This window comes from Apium graveolens, chromosome 8 (assembly GCF_009905375.1).
Source record: "Apium graveolens cultivar Ventura chromosome 8, ASM990537v1, whole genome shotgun sequence".
NCBI classification, from domain to species: Eukaryota; Viridiplantae; Streptophyta; class Magnoliopsida; order Apiales; family Apiaceae; genus Apium; species Apium graveolens.
The window spans coordinates 3,086,234-3,107,839 of record NC_133654.1 but is presented as its reverse complement, the minus strand read 5'-3'; positions in this window follow the sequence as shown (position 1 = coordinate 3,107,839).

Below are 21,606 nucleotides of genomic sequence, written 5' to 3'. Positions count from 1 at the left end.
ATTGGAGACCTCGATAAGTCATAACACCGATCGAGAAGTGGAGATATCGATAAGTCATTTTACTTATCGATATGTGACATCTCTACACAATAAAAGAGATTTCGACAAATAACTTAAAGACTCATAATACATACAACATAAAGATCCAAGATTATCAGTCAATAAATAATTTTATCATTAAATTGGAAAGCCTACAAATACAGCTTGAAGATTGCAAGATCAAGGGCCAAAATTAACTGGACAAAGGAGGTTCATAGACCTAGTAGATTCTACACACACATGCTGTACTAGAAATAGAAACATACAAATGAGCTTTAGAAAATGTGTTAGTCTGTTTTAGTTCAAATTCTATAAACCGTGCATGTTTATCTACATAATATATCACGGGTTCTTTGTTCAGTAGTGACAAAATAGATCTAGAACATCTTGTATTCTCTCAAGAGAAGTAGTTGGGTTCTTATTTTGAAGAACACAGATTTGTAGCATAAATAAATTTGATTTAATACAAATCAAGTGAGTTATTGATAAATTACTCGTGTATTTACATTTAGTCTTTTATCACTACAAATTTATCTAGTTGTTATGTTCCAAGAGCCACAAGCAGTCAAAGATTAATCAAGAAAATAAGAAAACACAATCACCCCCCGTGTTGCACTTCATACCTAACAAGTGACATTAGAGCAAAATCTGAAAATAAATAGATTAGATCTTAGAAGTATGAGTGCACAAAAGCTTAGCAATATCAAGATCTATGTCTTTGTCAAAATGAACTACACTTTATGGAAGAAAAAGATTACGTTGTTCATCAAGATGGTCTATCCATTATAATTGAAATTCTCAAGCATGGACCCTTCATTCCTATGGTAAGGGTGCCTGAAGCAACATATGGTGGTATGGTCATTCCTGGTCACTTTGCTCCTAAAGATCCATCTACATATACTGAACTAGAAAAGAAGAAAGTTTTACTTGATAGTAGCTTGAAAGTCATTCTTATTTAATCTCTCAATAATGTTATGTATAACAATATTATCAACTGTGAGTCAGCCAAGCAGATCTGGGAAAAGATAGAGATTCTATGTGAAGATACTGAAGAAGTGAGGTCAAACCAAAGAAGGACTTTAGTCTCACAATATGAGGGTTTCAAGGCTAAATCTAAATAAGGCACACTCGAGGTCTTTGAAAGATTTAACAAGTTGATAAATGATTTACAGCTTCATGACAAATACTATGAAGCTGAGAAAGTTAACCTAAAATTCCCGCTCACTCTCCCTGACCATCTAGAACAAAAGATCTCTGCAATAAGAGGAGGGATATATATAGGGAGAATAATTTTGGAGGTTTTGTATGGCATTCTCAAAACCTATGAGCTGGAAATGATACAGAAAAAGTCAATGAAAGTGAGTCAAGGGCATGTTATGGATGTGATAAGTGCCTTAATAGCAAATGACAAGAAAATTACCGAAGATGACACTGAATCCTAGACTCAAGTTATTCAAGCTGTTGAGCAGAAGAACTAGGAGCCTTAAAAACAAGTCATTCTAGAGTTGGAAGAGAATGAGTACTACACTCTTGATGAGTTGGATGAAATGGACCGGTCTATAGCTTTACCAGAAAGATAATTTTCAACCAAAAGAGTTAAGAATCCTAGGTATTTCAAGGGTAAAGGTCAAATATCCTACAACAACAACTGGAAAGGAAAGACACAGACAAATGCAATTGGCAAAGGTGGCTACGAGTCAGGATATGTGGATAAATCAAAAATTAGATGTTACAACTATGATGAACTTGATCACTTTGCCACAAAATGCAGTAAGTCAAAGAAGGTGAAGAAGGATAAAGCGTATTTGGAGTATGAAGCACTTCTGAATAAACAACAGGGAAAAGCTTATATTGCTGAAGGTAAAAGTTGGGATGACACATATGATGAAGATGACAATAAAGAATATAGAAATTATGCTCTCATGGCCTTGGAGAAAGAAAAGTCATCTGCATCAAAACCTGAGATACCTATCCTAACTATCACTGACTTAAATGTTTCACAATATAAGGAAACTGTTGAAAAGATGAGTGTAGAAATGTTTCACATTCACACAAACATGGTGGCTACTACTGAGGAAGTTAATAGGTTATCAAAAGTGAATGAAAAACTTGAAGTTGAGAAACAAGATTTGGAACTGCAACTTGTTGGTCTAGAAGCAGTTAGACAAGAAAATGAATACCTCAAAAATAAGATGAAATGTGCAAAGGATGTTGTTAGATATATTTGATAATGTCATGGCTAATATGTTTTATGTTTAGCTTTCAGATCTTGTGTGAACATGATAGATCAGTACTTAACTGATTGATCAGTACTTATACTGGAAGTCAGGACTTAAGGATATCAGTACTTATATTATCAGGAGATAATCATCAGAAGATAGATATCAGAACTTAAGTGCTGAAGGACAATCAGATAAGGACAATAGCTGATTAAAGGAAAGAAGATAGAGATAAAACATAAGAAGAGATATGCATGAAGAAGGAATTCTGTGAAGAATGGAATACTTGGAATAGAAGATATCTGATTGATATATTTTAGGAAGCAGAATTATATTCCATATCAATTAGCGATTATCTTGTAACTGTGTAGTATATAAACACATGCATAGGGTTTACACTATAAGTGTTATCATTATCAAAGTTATTATTCTTTATAACCCTAGCAGCTCTCGTGATATTTGTTCATCACTGAGAGGTAACAGTTCCATATTGTAACAGAGTTTATTGTTTCAATAAAGTTTGTTTTCTGTTACTCAAGTTCTTTAAGTTTGATTTGAGTGTACTATACACTGTATTCACCCCTCTACAGTGTGTGTGTGACCTAACAATTGGTATCAGAGCCTATCTGTTAACTTACATACAGTTAAAGATCCAAACACAATCATGTCGGACACAGAAACTCCAACTAAGCCTACCACAACTGAGGAACCACCAAAGACACAAATTCAGAGTCGGTATGAGACCATCAGAGTCCCCATACTGAGACCATCTGAATATCCCATATGGAAGGTAAGGATGACCATGTTCCTGGAAGCAACAGATCCAGAATACCTGGATAGAATCAAGGAAGGTCCTCACAAACCAACCAAACTCGTTGTTGCAGTTGCAGGTGAAGCAGCAACGACCGTACCAAAGGAGAAGAGTGATTATACTGCTGAGGACATAGCATCAATTGCTAAGGATGCTAAGGTACGACACTTACTGCATAGTGCCATTGATAATGTAATGTCAAACAGGGTAATCAACTGCAAGACTGCTAAGGAGATATGGGATGCTCTGGAAACAAGATGTCAGGGAACTGACACAATTAAGAAGAACAGGAAGACAATACTCACTCAAGAGTATGAATACTTTGACTCAAAGACTAATGAGTCATTGAATGATTTATATGATAGATTTGTCAAACTTTTGAATGATTTGTCATTGGTTGATAAATAGTATGATCTTGAAGATTCAAACCTTAAGTTCCTGTTAGCTCTTCCTGAATGCTGGGATTTGAAAGCAACGATAATAAGAGACAACTACAATCTTGATGAAACAACTCTTGACGAAATCTATGGAATGCTCAAGACACACGAGCTGGAGATGGAACAAAGAAGCAAGAGGAAAGGAGGAAAGTCAAGGACATTTGCTCTTAAGGCTGAAGAAGAATTCCCCAAAGCAGCTTCCTCAAAGAAAGACAAGGGTAAAGCTCTTTTCATAAAGTCTGACATAGGAGATTACACCAATGTTAAATGCTATAACTGTGGTGAGAAAGGCCACATATCTCCTGACTGCAAGAAGGTAAAGGGTGACAAAGGCAAGGCTCTTGTCACAAAGCAGAAAAGCTGGACAGACACCTCAGACTCTGAAAGTGAGGAGAACTATGCATTAATGGAAAATGCTGATAAAGAAAGTGCCGAGAGCAGTTCTGAAGCTGCTGAAACAAAGGTACCTCAGATTACTTATGCTTTTCATACTGATGATAATAATGAGTTGAGAAGATATCTTAAAACCATGTTTGTTAGCTATAGAGATCAAACTTTAACATGTGAAAGATTAACTTCTGAAAATCTTGCATATAAGAAAAGAAATAATTTCTTAGAAAAAAAGTTAGTCATATTCCATCAAACTCAGAAGGATAGAGATGATGCTTTTTATGTTAGGGATGAAGTGCTAAAAATGAATGAATCTCTAAAAACTGAGTTAGAAAAGGAAAGAGAGATAATCAGGACTTGGACTAACTCTGACAGAACAACTCAAAATTTGCTAAGTAGTGAAAATTGGAAAGAGGGCTTAGGTTATGGAGAAAATAAGAATGATAAAGGAACTGAAGAAATTAAGCCTGTTGTTAAGCAAAAGCCAAAGTTAAAACCTGTTAAGTTTGTAACTGTAAAGTCTGATAATGAGAAATCAGAAGTTAAAGAGGAATTAAATTCTGACAAACTAAAACAGGAAAAGACAGCTGAAGTAAACATAGGCTTAATGACAAAGAAGCAGCTTAAGCATAAGCTGAAAGATGTCAAGAATGCAAACAAGGTAAAATCACCTAGGAAAAATAGGAATGGAAAGGAAGGTGTGAATAAAAGCAATGATTATAAACCTGTTCCTGATGCACCTAGGAAAACATGTCATAACTGTGGAAGTTCTAACCATCTGGCTTCTTTTTGCAGGAAAAATAAGAATATTAACTCCTTACCTTCGAAATCAGGAGTTAAGAGTCAGTCAGTTAGATACAAACCACAAAATCCTTGTTTTCATTGTGGTAGTTTATGGCATTCCATTTATACTTGTAAGGAATATCATAGTCTGTACTATGATTATTATCAAATAAAACCTTCTTTGAAGAAAGTTTCCATTGTTCCTTCTAGTATAAATTCTGATTCAAAGTCTGATAATGTAAATTCTGATAAGAAAAATGTTAACATAAACTCTGATGCTAAATCCGCTGCAAATGTTAACAAACTTAATAAGACCAAAGGATCCAAGCAAGTCTGGGTCCTTAAAACTAATAATTAGTGGTCTTTATGATTGCAGGGCAACAGGAAAAATATTCTAGTTCTGGACAGTGGATGTTCAGGTCATATGACTGGAAATAAGGCCCTGCTATCAGACTTTGTGGAGAAAGCTGGCCCGAGTGTTTCTTATGGAGATGGCAATATTGGAAAAATATTGGGATATGGCAATATCAATCTTGGGAATGTCATCATTAAAGAAGTAGCTCTGGTCTCAGGACTTAAACACAACCTTTTGAGTATAAGTCAAATCTGGGACAGAGGTTATCATGTTGATTTCTTTGAAGAACACTGTGAAATTGTGAGTAAATCTAAAGGCAAAGTTGTTCTGAAAGGATATAGACGTGGTAACATTTATGAAGCTAAGCTTTCAACAAGTACTGATGGCTCTGCAATTTGTCTATTAAGTAGAGCATCAATTGAAGAAAGCTGGAATTGGCATAAGAAACTCTCTCATTTAAATTTCAACAATATAAATGAACTGGTCAAGAAAGATCTCGTGAGAGGATTGCCAAACACAGTATTTGCTCCTGATGGTCTTTGTGATTCATGTCAGAAAGCCAAACAAAGAAAATCTTCATTCAAGAGCAAGACTGAATCATCAATTCTTGAGCCTTATCATCTTATACATGTTGATCTATTTGGTCCAGTCAATGTCATGTCTATTGTAAAGAAGAAGTATGCGTTGGTCATAGTGGATGAGTTCACCAGATACACATGGGTGTATTTCTTGCACACAAAAAGTGAAACTGCATCTATCTTGATTGATCATGTCAAACAGCTGGATAAAATGGTCAAAGATTCTGTGAAAATTTTAAGGAGTGATAATGGCACTGAGTTCAAGAATTTGATAATGGAAGAGTTCTGCAAAAGCCATGGAATAAAGCAGGAATTTTCTGCTCCTGGAACTCCACAGCAAAATGGAGTTGTTAAAAGGAAGAATAGAACTCTCATTGAAGCTGCACGTACAATGCTTGAAGAAGCAAAGCTTCCAACCTATTTCTGGGCTGAAGCTGTGCAGACTGCTTGTTTTACTCAAAATGCAACACTCATTAACAAGCATGGAAAAACACCATATGAGATGGTGAAGAAAAAGAAGCCAAATCTGAAATATTTTCATGTATTTGGATGCAAGTGTTTTGTTCTCAAGACTCATCCTGAACAGCTATCAAAGTTTGATCTAAAAGCTGATGAAGGAATCTTTGTTGGATATCCACTTTCCACAAAAGCCTTCAGAGTCTATAATTTGAGAACAAAAGTGGTCATGGAATCTATCAATGTCTCTTTTGATGACAAGAAGATCACTGGTCTTAAAGATTTCGTTGACCATGATCAGCTGAGATTTGAAAATGAAGACTCATATTCTGATACTGAAAAACCTGACAGTCTAAGTCCTGATACTACAAACTCTGCCGGATTAAACTCTGATGTTATTGAAACTGTGGTGACTACGTTAAAGGAAGATGCACCTATGCAGGGGGAGCATACTCAAGATTCTACCACATCTCAAGAAACATCAGAACATGCATCTGGCTCTTCAAGTTCTGATTCGTCAAGTTCTGATAAGCCAAGTTCTGATAGTGCTGAAAATCTAAATACTGAAGAATCCAACTCAGAGAGCATAGTTTCAGGGGGAGCATCAGAAAATGAAAATGAAGATAGCATGGATCATGGGGGAGCATCCAGTTCTAGAGAAAACATTCCATCTGCAAGGAAGTGGACAAAATCACATACACCTGATTTGATAATTGGAAATCCTGATGCAGGTGTCAGAACTAGAACAGGTACTTCAAATGAGTGTCTATACAATTCTTTTCTCTCTCAGACTGAGCCAAAGAAAGTAGAAGAAGCTCTTCAAGATGCTGATTGGGTGCAAGCAATGCAGGAAGAGTTGAATGAATTTGAAAGAAACAAAGTCTGGACCCTAGTGCCAAGACCAAAGAATAGATCTGTTGTTGGTACAAAGTGGGTATTCAGAAACAAAACTGACAGTGATGGCATAATTACAAGAAATAAGGCAAGGCTGGTTGCAAAAGGATATTCTCAACAGGAGGGAATTGATTATGATGAAGTATTTACACCAGTTGCTAGGTTAGAAGCCATAAGGATATTTTTGGCTTATGCTGCTCACAAAAAGTTTACTGTCTTTCAAATGGATGTGAAAAGTGCTTTTCTCAATGGAGAATTGGAGGAAGAGGTATATGTTGAACAACCTCCAGGTTTTGTAGATACCAAACATTCAGATTATGTCTACAGGCTTGATAAAGCACTTTATGGACTTAAGCAAGCTCCTAGAGCATGGTATGAGACTTTAGCTCAGTTTCTTCTGGAAAGTGGATTCAACAGAGGGACAATAGACAAAACACTGTTCTACCTCAACCATGGAAAGGACTTACTTCTGGTCCAGATTTATGTTGATGATATCATTTTTGGATCTATAAATGACAAACTTTGCAAGAAGTTTGCCAAACTAATGCAGTCAAGATATCAGATGAGTATGATGGGGGAACTTAGCTATTTTCTGGGCCTTCAAGTCAAGCAGAATGAGGAAGGCACTTTTATTTGTCAAACCAAGTACACCAGAAACTTGCTAAAGAAATTTGGAATGCAAGATTGTTCAAGTGCATCCACTCCAATGGCCACTGCAACAAAACTGGATAAGGATACCGGTAAATCAGTAGATATTACTGACTACAGAGGTATGATTGGCTCTCTACTCTATCTAACTGCTAGTAGACCTGATATCATGTATGCTACCTATTTTTGTGCAAGATTTCAAGCAGATCCAAGAGAACCTCACTTAACAGCTGTAAAAAGAATCTTTAAGTATCTTAAAGGAACAGCTGCTCTGGGATTATGGTATCCTAGAGAATCAGATTTTAAACTAATAGGTTACTCAGATGCAGATTTTGCAGGTTGCAAAATTGACAGGAAAAGCACAAGTGGAAGCTGCCAATTTCTTGGAGGCAGATTGGTTTCTTGGTACAGCAAGAAACAAAAGTCAATTTCCACATCAACTGCAGAAGCAGAGTATATTGCTGCAGGAAGCTGTTGTGCACAGATTCTTTGGATGAAGAATCAGTTACTTAATTATGGGTTAACATATTTCAAAATCCCTATTTACTGTGATAATCAAAGTGCTATTGCTATGACAGGTAATCCAGTTCAACACTCAATGACAAAGCACATCAGCATCAGGTATCACTTCATCAGGGAACATGTGGATGAAGGTACAGTGGAATTGCATTTTGTTCCCACAGATCAACAGTTGGCAGATATCTTCACAAAACCATTATGTGAAGCTACTTTTACAAGATTGGTAAATGAACTTGGAATGGTTTCAGGTTCTTTCTTTAAATCTGCTTAGACTTGTTCTGTGTTATCAGACTTTATGCTCAGTATTTACAGAATTAATCTCATTGTGTATTATGTGCTTAATTGATAAATGTCTTAAAGTACTGACTGTTGTCTGATATATGTTTCTAAACTCTGATAAGTGATATGTTTGTTCTAGTACCTATTCAATCCTATGATGATAACTGTGCTAGATACTGACCTAGTAATCTTCAATAAACAAATGATTCCATGGAAGAAGTAATTATTTCAACGGAAATCTTATGACACTAGCAAATTCTGATAACTGAGCTTAGTTAAGTTCACTTTGTATATCTTATTACTAAGTCACAAATTAGAATAATGCTACTCATCTGTTAAGTTCTGATACTAGTTAAACTGCTGAATGTACTAAGTGCTGATAAACCTCCCTTATCAAAAGAAAAAGCAAAAAGATTAAAGAATAAAATCAGGTACTCCTTTGAGATCTAGAGTAAAAATGTGAAAGGGACGACCCAAATGCATTGCTGGTATTATGTAAATATGCATTAGAAAAGCAAAATATTTTCTTGGTGACTTTTCACACTCTATGATTACTGGAGAAATACTCTGATAATAGCATAAATTCTAATAAACAGTCGTGACTCACTTACACTGAGAAGCCACTGTAAAATAGAATTTCAAAAGATGCATAAAATGAGCACAAAACAGTTGAGGTGGACTCAAGCATGAACTCATTCATCAGTAGGTTTCAGGACAATGACAGATCTTTAGCAAAATTTTAGTTTTGCCTTATTTCTAAGATATACTGAAGTGAATCAGACTTTACTCTTTGTCTGTTTTTAGCTTAATGCACACACTAATCACTCCATATGAATGATGAAAATTTCTGTGGTGGTCTATGTTATTTTAGATAAACAGTCATTGTGTCATTTTTGCACAAATTCTGAGGACAAGTTCTAGTTACACGTTCTGATGATTAAGTTCTGACGTTCATAACTAAGAACTTGTATGAGGATTTACTAAGATGAGCATTCCTTTTTCGAGTTAAGAAATTATGTTTTGATGACTGTTAAGTTCTGGTATAGGTCTAAGTTCTGATTTCTCAGTCTAATCCTTTACTTGGCTTATCTTTGAATGAAATTTAATAACAGTCTCAGTTTGTACTCGCATATGTTGAAGTGGAAGATTAATAGTCACTATGATTAGGATTAATGGTTTTGTACTTGAACAGTCCACTGTTTCTTGTGTCTTGTGCGGTCTAGACCATGATTCCTCTTTCCAATGACTGTTATTCTTTTTCAAAGTCTAGGGAGACGAGGTAGAATTAATTCTACCTGTCAGCATTAAATATCCTTGCGTCTCTTGGCATTTTTTTTCCTATATAAACAACCACTTCACATCATTCTTTCCATCACATTCTTCTCACACACTTATCCTCCTTCTTCTGTCAAAAACATAATGGTTCGATACAACATGTTTTTGAACACACAAACCTTCACCATGGAGCTCAGTTGTGCCGAGTGGCAGCAGGAGTGGCATATAACAGCCATTCCTGAGGAGATCTGGGACTCTGTCCCACAGGAGGTGCTGGCTCACCTTCTATTCTTCGAGATGGATTATCATCGCCATCTGGAGCGCCTGGAGGAGGAAAGGCGGGAAGCTATCCGTCAGCAAGAGCGAATCATACGACTTGCCATCTTGTTCGTCAAAGATAGGAAGAGGACTATGACTTAATCTCGTCTTCTTCCTGTTCTTCTTCATCCTCAGCTTTGTTAGGCTTCTTAGCTAGGACTAAAGCTGTTGACGTTAGGATTAGAAGCTTAGGGCAAATCTTGTATTGATGTAATTTCTATTTCATATATGTATTGACTTGATATATTAATGAAAACTGTTTTTACTTCAAGATTTTGTCTCTGAGTTATTTTATCTTGTGTTGTTAAATCCTGTTTGATATTCTGATGACCATTTAAATTTTGTCTTCATTTAAGTTCTGATTCTCCGTCAGCACTTAATCATCGAAATTATCTCGGTCATTTTTAACATGATTCATTTTCAGAATATTAATGTTGCAGTGAAAAATAATTCAATCAGTGCTAACGGTTTAAATTTTGAATTAAAACTGTGTCTCTTGATAAATGGAACGGTTTTTCCTTGAAACAAGGCAACTGGGTAAGTAATCATTCCTGTTTTCTCGAGCCCAGTAACTATCCGTTATTACTGCATGTCTGACAGGTGTCCAACGGTAACATTTTTTTTCAGAGTATAAGAACAACAGAGAGAAGATTTCTTTAATCTTTTATTTTCTTTATACTTTATCTCTCTTCTTACTTTTACTCTCTTTCTCATTCTTTCTCACGTTGGTTTTTCATACAGACATTATCTTAAACACCTAACAGGCATACTTGAATCTCAATATTTTTTCACATGGCACTAAAGGATTTAATCATTGATGGAGCAAAGTTTGTTCCAAACAACTATGCTGCAATTCTTGATCATGCTGAAGCTCCATCTGAATTGCACTTTGTGCAAGATCTTCTTGCACATAGTGAGGTTGGGTACGCCTTAACTCAGCCTGAATTATTTTCAAGTCAACAAGTTCTGCGGTTCTGGAGGACTGGAGTTTTTGATGATGGTGGTAAACGAGGCACTCCCAGTATTATCTTCCAAGTGGGTGATTCATCCTATGTAGTCACTCCTGGTACAGTACGAAGAGCATTACATCTTCCAGAAGATTGTACCTTCTCTATACCAGAGGAATCAGAACTTCGGGGGTTAATGACTGATTTGGGATATGAAAAGAGTCTGACGAAACTTGGACAGTTGAAACGGGCTAATATCAGAAGAGAATGGAGTTTCTTCTTTGATTGCATCACCAAGGCTTTTGGCAACAAGTGTTCAAATTTTGATGCTATTCCCATTATGAGTCAACACATCGGGTATGCAATTATCAATCAAACTCATTTTGATTTTGCAACTGCTTTAATTGGTTTTATTGGGGATAGGATGACAGAGGATCGAGATGTTGTTTATTTTGCTAGATTCTGTCAACTTATTTACACTTATTGTACTGATGAACCTCAGTTAGTCAGCACTCAAACCCCACCTTTTAAGGTTGCAAAACGGTACTTTAATGATCTGGTAAATGCTGATACTAAGAAGAAAATGGTTAGATCATTACAGATTCCTAAGTCTGTAAAACAGATCCTGGTAAATGCTGATCCTGATACCTATAGATCTGTTTACTCTGATGTTCAACCACCTCCAACCACCCAAAATCCATCAACCTCAGTACCTACCTCTCATTCTACTCAACCTACCCTCAGAACTTATCTCAAATCCTATCTATCCACTTCACAGACTGCTCAACCTTCTCCTTCAGCACCTACTGTGAAGCCTACATCCTCTAAGCCAAAGAGAACAAAGACTGTTCCTCAAACACCTCAAAAGAGGAGGAGAATTACTTTGAGAGATGAATCAGATTCTGAGGATCAGATTCCTTCTTCAGAACCTGTGGTAGATGAAGCTGAGAAGGCAACTTCTCAGAAGGATTCTGCAATTGGGGGTTCTAGGCTTCTCAAGAGGCTTAGACGTATGACGGTTCCTGAAACTCCCAAGGAATCCAAATCAACAAGGAAGTACAAGAAACAGAGGGCACAAAGGCCAGTTTCAGATGATGAGGAGGAAGCAGCTAAGGAAGGGGATCAGGAATCTCTGATCTCACAAGACAAGGAATTTGCTCCAGTCACTTCTTCTCCATCAACTCCATCTCAGGAACTTGTATCTGACAAGGCTAATTCACCTTCTGTGTCTCTTGTTGATCCAGGCACAAGTGCTGAAATTGATATTCAGAACCTGGTTGTGCCTGAAATACTTTTCTTAGAAGCTCCAACAGCAAATAATCCTTCCACAACACCTGTTACTGATGCTGTTCAAACTCCTGAGTTATCACTAACACCTTCTCTGCATCAAGATGCTGATGATCAGATTTTAGGTGAGCATCAGGATATGGCTGTTGATCAGAACTTAATATCAGATCAGCAATTAGAGGATGCTGAAGCCTCCATTGCTACTCACACTGTTGTCTTATCAGAAGATACTGATTCTCTAAGTTCTGATGCTGCAAATGTTGGAGATACTGGTGAGGCTGCTACAACTATAGATGCTGATGAAGCAGGTCCTTCAGGACATACTCCTCCACTGACTCTTCCAAAGTCTGAACTGGTAAAGGAGTTTGTTATCAGGGATGCACCAGTATCTTGGAGTAAAACTCCTGCAGGTCAGGAGTGGACTAAGGAATGGAACTCAGTTTCATGTGTTCCAAATGCTTTACATCTTGCTGAGCACTTGACTAAAGCTGATGAAATGTTACATTCTGATGATTTTAAAACCCAGCTTAGAGTCACTGCATTGAGTACTAAACATCTACAAGGTCTTCATTCCAACACTCATGCAGAGCTACACAAGATTCAGGAGAACTTTATCAAACAGGAACAAGTTTGGAAAATTGATAAGAAAAAGTTCTTCCAACCTACCATTGACAGGGTTGCTTATATTGAGAAAACTCAAGAGAAGCAACAAGCTCAGATTGATCAAATTCTGACAAATCAAGCTTCTCAGCAATCGCAACTTACTGAAATCCAGACCTCAGTGGAACTACTTATCTCTCTTTTATTACCTGCTGATGCCAAAAAGGGGGAGAAGGTAATTAAGTCCAAATGCAAAACCAACAAGACACTGCAAGGAAAGGATGATGGAAAAGATGACCAAGGAAACTCTGGAATGGGTAGTGGTCATAGTCAAGGTAGAAGGTTTACATCAAGACAAGCTAGTCACAGAACAAGTTCTGATACTGGGAAAAGAATAAGTTCTGCTGCTGGTAAAAGGATAAGTTCTGATGAACTTCTAGATCTTGATGAGGAAATGTCAAGACAGTTATTTCTTCAAGAAAATACAGGGATGGACTTGGAAAGTTTAAAGGAAGAAGAAGCCAGACTTAAATCAGAGAAAGTCACATCTAAATCTGAAGCTTCTGGTAAAAAGTTACTTCCAAAACCTAAAGGCATTGTGATCAAAGAAAGGATACATACTGAAGAAACTTTGGCTAGATCACAACCACAGATAGATCCAAGATCCAAGGGTAAAGAAAAGGTTGGTGAACCTATCAAGCCTTATGTACCTCCTGAGGAAGAAGAAATTACTGATGGAAAAGATGATCTTGCTCTGACTTCAAGAAAAGTTCTTAAAACAACCTCTGACATGGCTCAAGTTGTTCAGAGTCAAGAAATTGTAAGTTCTGATATTCAGAAGAAGCAAGTAACCTCTGACAGTGCTCAAGTTAACTTGATATCAGAAAATAGATCTAAAACACTCCTACCAGGATTCACTAAAGCAAAACAGCCTCAATCTTTGAAGACTACTCCAAGTGGTTTTGAAGTAAGAGTAGTTACTGGAAAGGAAGCTAGAGATAAAACTGGATTGGGAAGTGCTGATGAAAGAAGAGTACACAACACTACCGATGATCCAACTTCCTTGAGTGAACCAGGTATTGGAGCAACTCCTGAGAGATTGAATCAACTAGAATCTGTACAGATGGTTTACCATACCTACTTGAAAGAATACATCATGTTGTATTTCATGACAGATGGTAGGGTTTATCATATAAGACAAAATGCCATTCCTTTGAAGTATTTGAAGAATTGGAGCATGTACTTTTCTTACTTCAAGTGGATGACAGAATAACAGAGACTGCTGCAAACTACTTAAAAGAACAGATTCAGAGACAGAAAAGGCTTTATTCTGTTAAGTCTGACAGCAGATATGTTCCAAAGTACAGAGATCACAATGGGGATATTGTTGATATGAAGCCTAATACTGCACAGATCAGAACGTATCTTGGTATTAAGGGACTTGAATTCAATCTTGAATCTGACAAAGCTTATGTCATAAGACTAGACCAGGAGTTAAGGAAAGCAAAGATTAATGATCTCAGAGCTGCAATCTTTCAAACTGGTGAAGATACTGCAGAGCTTAAAGGTGTTAAAAGGAGAATGATTGATGAACTAAGATATGCTGAGAAATGTTTGTTGAAGAACTATCTCAGAACAACTCCTGACATCAGAGAGATCAGAAGATGATGAAGCCAAGTCGAAGATCTACAACTGCTTAAATTCTGATATTTATGCAGATTGAAGTTGTTATCAGAAGTTGAAATTGGTAAAACTTTAAGGACTGTAAGTTGTAGTTATCTAGTCTATTTCTCATGCATTTGTACTTAATGTTTTTGACATCATCAAATATCTGTTTAACTTGTATATTTTGTTAATTTACAAGTTGGGGGAGATTGTTAGATATATTTGATAATGTCATGGCTAATATGTTTTATGTTTAGCTTTCAGATCTTGTGTGAACAGGATAGATCAGATCAGTACTGATACTGGAAGTCAGGACTTAAGGATATCAGTACTTATATTATCAGGAGATAATCATCAGAAGATAGATATCAGAACTTAAGTGCTGAAGGACAATCAGATAAGGACAGTAGCTGATTAAAGGAAAGAAGATAGAGATAAAACATAAGAAGAGATATGCATGAAGAAGGAATTTTGTGAAGAATGGAATACTTGGAATAGAAGATATCTGATTGATATATTTTAGGAAGCAGAATTATATTCCATATCAATTAGCGATTATCTTGTAACTGTGTAGTATATAAACACAGGCATAGAGTTTACACTATAAGTGTTATCATTATCAAAGTTATTATTCTTTATAACCCTAGCAGCTCTCGTGATATTTGTTCATCACTGAAAGGTAACAGTTCCATATTGTAACAGAGTTTATTGTTTCAATAAAGTTTGTTTTCTGTTACTCAAGTTCTTTAAGTTCGATTTGAGTGTACTATACACTGTATTCACCCCTCTACAGTGTGTGTGTGACCTAACAGATGTAGAAGCTATATTGAGAGACAAATTTGAGAAAAAATATCTTGGGCTTAAGTCATTTGAGAATGCATCTCAATTGGTTGGTCAATACCCTGAAAAGAACAAGCCTTGTGCTAACACAACTACTGGTTTGGACTATGAGGCTGATGCATCTCACAAGAAAAGTGATGTTGACAAGGGAAAAGAAATTGTGAACAAAGAAGTTCCTATGGTGCTAAAAATGGTGAATGCACCCTTGTTCAAAGCTTGTGAGGTAAACTTCAGTGAAGAGGATCTCATCATCAAGCAAGAAATTACAGACGAAGATGAAGAAAAGAAGAATGCCAAACCCACTCTCAATACTGAATATGAGAAGAAGACTGAAACTAGTCCAAATATCAAGACACCATTAAATGAGATCAAGAATAAAATCACTGGAAAGAAAAAGAAGAACATAAATGGAAAGATATGTGTTAACAAAAGCAACAAAATGCCTATATTGCAGATGCTCCCAGAAAGCAGTGTCAAAGATGTGGCTCAAAAAATCATCTAACTCACCTTTGTAAAAAGGTTGTTAGTGAGCCAAAGTATGGAGCTTGCAAATACAATGATGCTCAAACAAATGACCCTACGCTTTATGTGACAAGTTTGATTTCATTTCATGCAATATGAAAGTTATGACCATCTGTCATCAGTTGAGAAAGGATCTAAAAGGAGTTAACTTTAGATTTTTGATCAAAAAAGGAAATATTAATCAAACTAAGAATGTTGTTTCTTTTGAATGTTCAAGTTCCATTTCTGCTAACTCTGTTAAGAAGAAAAAAGTGCCCAACACTGTTTGGGTAGCTAAACACACTTAAACCTCGGTGTGCATGGCAAGAAAAATAAAGTCATGTGGATCATTGATAGTGGATGCTCCAGATATATGACGGGTGACAAAGCCTCGATGTCCCAGTTTGAGGAGATTATTGGCCCTTTGGTGACCTTTGGAGATAACAATAAGGGATTCACAATGGGATATGGCAGTTTAATTCGTGAAAATATTGTCATTGAAGATGTAGCACTAGTTGCAGGTGTTGAAGTGAATCTTCTAAGTGCCAGTCAATTTACAGACGAAGGTTTCAAGGTTATTTTTGACAAAGAAGATTGCTCATTTTCACAAATAAAAAGACTGGTGAAGATGTTCTGAAAGGAGTAAGGAAGGGAAGCATGTTTGTTGCAGACATGAACTCAGCAAACAAGAACATGATATATTGCTTCTACATCAAGGCATCAAGTGAGCAAAGCAAACTCTGGCACAAGAAGCTCTCTCACCTAAACTACAAGGCAATCAATACTCTGGTGAAAAGAGAATTGGTGAGAGATATGCCAGCTTTGGAATTTGCTCAAAATGAAGTTTGTGAAGCCTGTCAGAAAGGAAAAATAAAGAGATCAAGTCATAAGAGTAAAACTGTAAACTCCATTAATGTTCCACTACAACTCATCCATATGAATTTTTCTAGACCTGTAAATGTCATGTCCATATCAAGAAAGAAGTATGCAGTGGTGATGATGGATGACTACTCAAGGTACACTTGGGTGGAATTTATGTATTCAAAAGATGAAGCTCCGAACATCATCATTGAACACATAAAGAAGATTGAGAAGCATGTTGAAGATCAAAATTCTGTCAAAAGATTGAGGAGTGACAATGATACTGAATTTAGAAATGCAATACTCAATGAATTTTGTAGAAACAAAGGCATTACTCAAGATTTTTCTGCTCCAAGAACACCTCAGCAAAATGGTCTGGTTGAAAGGAAGAACAGAACTCTAGTTGAAGCTGCAAGGACAATGATGCAGGATGCCAAGTTGCCAACCAGTTTTTGGGAAGAAGTTGTTAACACAACATGCTATACTCAAAATATATATTTCGTGAACAAAAAAATTGGAAAGTCACCATACTCAATCATGTTAGAGAAGAATCCTACAGTTAAGCATCTTCATGTGTTTGGAAGCAAGTGTTTTATGTTGAAAGACAACTCCGAGTATGTTGGGAAATTTGACTCCAAAGTATTTGAAGTTATCTTTCTTGGATATTCATCGGAGAGGACTGCTTACAGAGTTTATGTTCTAGAGCAAAGAAAGATAATGGAGAGCACGAATGTGACATTTGATGATGACAAATATCCAGGCTTGGAATGACTTGATGAAAATGAAGCCGAAGCTTTAAGATTTGATAATCTCAACCTTGACAGTGATTCTGAAGATGAAGTTGAAAATAACACAGACAATAGAGTGGAAGAAGGAACAAGTGAACCAGTGAATTCTGACAATGTGAATTCATCTCAAGAAAGAAGCTCATCTGAATTTGATGGAACTCAGGGGAAAAAAGATGATGATTATACATGTCATTCCAACAATGAAGAAAATAAGGACAATTTTAGTCATCAAAATCATCACACCGGAAAATAGAATAGAAGTCACACAAAAGATATTATAATTGGTGATTCTAATGCTGGAGTGAGGAATAAAAGTGTCACTGCAAATGAATGCATGCATGCATGCTTTCCGTCTCAAATTGAGCCTAAGGAAACTGAATAAGCTCTACTTGATCCTAATTGGAACTATTATGCAAGAAGAGCTAAATAAATTTGAAAGAAATAAAGTTTGGGAATTGGTTCCCGCACCAAGAAACAGAAGCATCGTTGGAACAAAATGGATGAAAATGGAATTGTAACAAGAAACAAATCAAGACCGGTTGCCAATGGCTATTCAGAAGAAGAATGAATTGATTGTGATAAAAATTTTACCTCAGTTGCAATACTTGAAGCAATAAGAATTTTCCTTGCATTTGCTGCATATTCGAATTTATAGGTGTATTAAATGGAGTGCATTCCTTAATGGAGAACTAGAAGAAGAAATCTATGTGTAACAGCCTCATAGCTCCGAAGACCCTAATTTCCAGATTTTGTTTACAGACTTTTGACGACTCTTTATGGACTGAAGCAAGCACCAAGAGTATGGTATGACACTTTATCAGATTTTTTAATCAAACATGGTTTCACAAGAGGCACAACTGACAAAAGTGTATTCTACAAGCAACATGGTAATGACATTACCCTAGCTCAAATTTATGTGGATGATATCCTTTTTGGTTCTATTAATGAGAAGTTGTGTCAAAAAATCTCAAAACTCATGCAAAGTAAATATGAGATGAGCATGATGGGAGAATTAAGTTACTTTCTTGGCCTTCAAGTTAGCCAAAGAAGTGATGGAATTTTCATCAATCAAACCAAGTATGTCAAAGATCTGTTGAAGAAATTTAGAATGGTGGAATGCTCACCTACATCTACCCCTATCTCTACAGCTACCAAGTTGGATGAAGATAAGAAAGGAAAAAGTGTAGACATCTCAAGCTACAGGGGAATGATCGAATCCTTACTTTACTTGTCTGCTAGTAGACCAGACATCATGTTTGTTACATGTTTGTGTGCTAGATTTCAAGCAAATCCTAAAGAATCACACTTAATGGATGTCAAGAGGATTTTCAAATATTTGGAGGGAACACCAAACTTGGGATTGTGGTAACCTAAGCGAACTAGTTTTGAAGTTGTTGGATACACAGATGCAGATTTTGATGGATGCAAGGTAGACAGAAAGAGTACAAGTGGAAGCTGTCAATTTTTTGGTCAAAGACTTGTATCATGGTACAGTAAGAAACAACAATCTATGTCAACTTCCACAGCTGAGGCTAAAATATATAGCTGCTGGAAGTTGTTTTGCTCAAGTGCTCTGAGTTAGAAATCAACTAATGGATTATAGCCTAGTATTACAAAATATTCAAATCATGTGTGACAATATTAGTGCAATGTCTATTATTGTTAATCCAGTTAATCATTGTGGAACTAAACACGTTGATGTAAGGTACCTGTTTATTAGAGAACATGCTGCTAATGGTACTATTGAGCTTGTTTTTGTTCCAACAAAAAAAACAGTTAGCTGACATTTTCATTAACCTTTAATGGAATCAACTTTCACTAGACTTGTAAGTGAAATTGGTATGTTAAATTCTTCATCCTAAAGGCAAGAACTCGGCTAACATGTTGTCGCAGATTAATTCTTGATATATAAAAATAAATTTGATTTAATTAAGAATTAACTGGAATATGATTTTTAAATATTTCATAATACTTTGTATATTTATTTTTTTAAAATAAATCTAACTTGGAATTTTTCAGATTCTAAGAAAAACTGTCCAAATGTTAAATTCACATTATTAGCATGTGAAATTAATATGAGATGTTCAAGAAAGATTAAAAATATGTAGAGAACCAAGTTCTCGATAAGTCTAAATGATTTGTCGAGAAGTCCCTAATTAACTTCTCGATAGAGTTCTCGATAAGTTTTTTTCATGACTTCTCGATAAAACTTTTTATGACTTCTCGATAAGCTATATAGAGATCTCGATATACTTATCGATAAAGAGTTCTCTACAGTTCAATTTTAGACTTCTCGATAACTCATGACTGAAGTAATTTAATTTAATAAATTATTTCAGTAAAATAATTTTGATATAAAATTAATTTTAATTTTATGTTAAACTCTTCAAAATAAATTAGAATAATTTAGTCCAAAAAGGACAAACTGAGTATTTGTACAACATCTCTATAAGTCACTATGTAGTCCTTGATAAGAGTCAAGAAAGTGACATGTCGACATGAGTTCTGTATAAGCCACATGAATTCTCTACAAATATTTACAACCGTTTATTCTTCTCTTGTCGATAAGGCACATTTTTACCTTATAAATGCCCAAACATCTCGACATAACCCCTATTTTATGCTTTCAAGATCTTAATTGACCTAAACACTATGATTTTTCACCGTTCTTAACTTTTCAAGCTCTTTTTCTCTCAAAAACACTTACCCACTCAAACCTAATCTCTCAAATGGCTGCTAAATTGTTATTCCCAAGGATGGAACCAACTTCCTTGCCGGTGTTGATCCAACTCAGGCACAAGACAACTTCTAATGTTTTGTGAAGTTCATCGCTCATTCATATCTCTCAAGAGCCCTAACTACCAACCTAGTACTCTACTTGGATGTTCTCAATGAACCATGGAACACTGCAGTCATTAACACCATCATCCATGACAATCAAACAATTTCTATGGTGGTAACTACACAATAAGGGGCGTGGCTGTCGAGTTCAATGCAAATGATATCAACAAAGCTTTGGGCATCTCTACTAAATATTTGGTTAAAGCTCCTACCACTCAAGAATTGGCTGAGTTCGTGGACTTTAATAACTATAGTGAAAAGATAAATCTAGCTAGACTCAACAAGCAGAATCTAAGAAGGGAGTGGTCCTTTGTTTTTATTCCATTATAAGGGAATTCATATGCAGGAAGACTGATTATGATAACATCTCCAGTGTGGTTCAAAAACTGGCGTATTCTATGACCTATAACAAAGATCTGAATTATTGTGTAAAACATGCATGTATAATAACAAGACTAAGTCACATTGACAATCTTAAGATTTAGTTGTTTGATAATCAATTTTGTATTCTGTGTTGTATTTCTTGAGTCTGTAAAAAGGTTAGAAGATTAAACTGGAGGATTTTTCTGTGAAAAGATTCAAGCTAAGGAATAAACTCTGGAAGAAGATCAAGTCATGATCATGCCTCAGAGAAAGGTGTAGAAGCTTGGAGTTGAATAAAACTATTCTATGAAAAACGTTCTAAGTCAAGATATCGACAAGTCATAGATCAAGTTATATCGACAAGTCATTCGACAAGTCTAGAATGACTTATCAAGAAGTCATAAATGTCTTATAGAGAAGTCTTAGAGATATCGACAAGTCAAAAAAAGATGTAGAGAACTGGAGATATCGACAAGTCACTTACGCATGTAGAGAACTCAGAGATATCGACAAGTCAAATGAAGATGTGAAGAATTGGAGATATCGACATGCCAATGTCTCATATAGAGATCTCAGAGATATTGACAAGTCAAAATATGTATATAGAGATTTCAGAGATAACGACAAGTCATTTCTGCATGTAGAGATCTCAGACATATCTGACAAGTCATTTCACATGAAAAGATATAGAGACCTCGACAAGTCAAGTATACCTATAGAGAACTTAGAGATCTCGATAAGTCATTATACTTATTGAGATGTCTTTTCTAATAGAACAAACTGGAGATCTCGACATATCTCTCAAATACAGAATGCAGACAAGTTCAAGATTCAAGATTATCAGTCAACAAATGATCTATCAACTAGATTGAAAAGTCTACAAGGTAGCTGGAAGAATACAAGATTAAGGGC